At 38.8% G+C, this 2,500-nt stretch overlaps 1 pseudogene; it reads left to right on the top strand.

Moving 5' to 3' along the window:
* LOC122354384 overlaps nucleotides 1-2,500 on the top strand; it is a 67,721-nt pseudogene that overhangs the window by 62,032 nt on the left and 3,189 nt on the right.

The following is a 2,500-nucleotide window of genomic DNA, read 5'->3' as shown; positions in this document are numbered from 1 at the left end:
CGTCCTTATTAGGACCTGCGTGTGACCTTCCCACCAGTCACAAGTCAGACATTCTGCAATCATGTTTGGCATGTTATCTGATTGCTTGTTATGCTCTGAACCATTCAGAGAGACTGCGGCAAAAGAACATGGCTGTTTTTAAAATGTTGCACAGTGTTGCCAGATCTGTGTTTACGCTGTTACGGTCTTTTAGATCCTTCGTCTAAGATGATTACGATGCTCAAAAGTAAATCGAAATTTCCTGAAGGTCCAAAATAGATCCATACCTGGTTTAATCTTGCGGTTAGATGCTGTTTTTACTGCTTAGCTTGATTAAATTAGTGTGTATGATGTCAAATACCTCACTGAGGAACGACGGTAGATTTCCCCTTGTTAAATAGTTGTATGCTTGTCAGGGAGAAACATAGCGCTCAATGTTTGTTAGCTCTGATCTGAGGGAGAGGCTGTCCACATGCTCATGTGACTTTGATAACGCATTTCCTTTGCTGTAATTATATTACACATAAGGAATTTTGTCTGACGTAACGACAGATATTCTTATGAACAGAGAGACAATGAGGGAATGGGAGGTGGAGGAGGACATGACAAGCACGCCATGAGTTCATGTCTGATTTCTAGATTGGTTTGTGCAATGTGCACGGTGAGAAATCTAGCGGAGGAAGTTTGGAAAGTGTTTGGGAAGGGGGAAAAAATAGAAAATTAGAGTAATGAATTAATGAATAAATCTCACAGCAGACACAACAATGCTTTGTTTGACAGGTCAAGGCAATTTATGTAAGATGACCTAAATATGTCAGACCTAATGTATGAATTAAGTCGTATTCAGGAATAAAAACATATGTGACCTCGGACCACAAAACTAGTCATAAGGGTCTCTTATTTGTACATAATCTGAAAGCCAAATGAATGAGTTTAAAGGAACATTCCACTATAATGGACTCATTTTCCAAGAGTTTTTCCGATCTCCGGGTCTGTAGCATAGATCATTGAATCTGATTAGACCATTAGCATCTCGCTCAAATATTACTAAATGAGCTATCTCTATTTTCTGAAATAGTGGAGTGTTCCTCAAAATTTAGTATGGGACTCAATGTGGCTGAGATGCAACCATTTGAAAAAGGTGCAACAATCAAACAATTGAGAAAATCACCTTTAATGCTGTCCAAATGAAGCTCTTAGCCATGCATTTATCCAAAATTAAGTTTTGATACATTTACGGTAGAGAATTTACTAATATCTTCATGGAACTCAATCTTTACTTGATATCCTACTGATTTTTGGCACCAAACAAAAATCAAAAAAGTCACAGAATATTCATGAATATTTCCCAGCAGTATAAATAAATATAAACCTGCTGTTTAAAATAAGTTCAAATGTCATTTATGTGACACAAAACTGAATTTTCAACATCAGTACTATCACTTTTGATGCATGCTTGCTGCATCATCGTTTGCCAGATATTTAAAACAGTATGTAAGTGACTTTGAGTTTCGTGATATTTGTTAACTATTGATGGTACGCCATTTATATGCTACACTTTATAAATATAATAATAATAATAATAATAATGTGTTACCAGGAGCTCTAACGTGTACCGTTCCAACAGGAACACAACTTGGACTGGTTTCCACGCATGCGGGCCATGTCGCTGGTTAGCAGCGATGCCGAGGGCGAGCAGAACGAGATCAGGAATCTTCAGGAGAAACTCGAGTCCACCATGAAGCTCGTCTCCAACTTGTCAGGCCAACTGACTGAACTGAAAGAGCAGGTGAGATGTTTTTGGCAGTTCTTCGCGTCCTGATGAGGATAAGCTATATAGTCTTGACCCGTTGAGCTGTTAAAATGGACCGCACAGACTAGAATCGCAGTTGGGTGCGAGTGAAACTAGGCCTTCAAGGTCAGTCAGTAATGAGTCCACAACCTCTACAAGGTTCAATTAGACCAAAGGGCAATGAGTCATTTCTGTCTGTCTTTCTCTTTCTGCCTTCAGCTCGTGGTATTTAAAATGATCTTTCACCTACGTCACGAGGCCAAGTGTTGTTTCACTTTTATTCAGCCGCACTGTCGTCCAGATGAAGTTCTGCGAACTCGAGCTTGTTTGTTTCCACAGATAAACAGCGTAGCACACATAGATGAATATGATAAAGTGGGTCATTGACTTAGATGCTCGTATTTTGATTTGGTGGAAATGTGCGTAATGGGATTTGCTGTCATCTCGTTGATTTCTTGTAAATAGTGTCGAATAAACAGCAACTTAAGGTGTGCAGCCGCATGAAATGGGAAGTGTCTACAGGGAAGTTGATGTGTTTTTTAGTTTTTTGTTTTTTTTTTGTACTCCAGACAGGGGGAAAAGGTCATTGTTTGGCTAAAAGAAGACAAAGCAAGTAAAAACCAACAAACTTTCACTATTATTCTGCGTCAATGCGGTGGTTACGCTCGTCAGTACCAGTTTTGCTTTTCTCTTACTTTCTTTAAACTTGAATAAAAAGAATGATGAGAA

Source organism: Puntigrus tetrazona, chromosome 11 (assembly GCF_018831695.1).
Source record: "Puntigrus tetrazona isolate hp1 chromosome 11, ASM1883169v1, whole genome shotgun sequence".
NCBI lineage: Eukaryota > Metazoa > Chordata > Actinopteri > Cypriniformes > Cyprinidae > Puntigrus > Puntigrus tetrazona.
The sequence above is the reverse complement of the archived record's forward strand: the minus strand, read 5'-3'. Positions and strand labels throughout refer to the sequence as shown.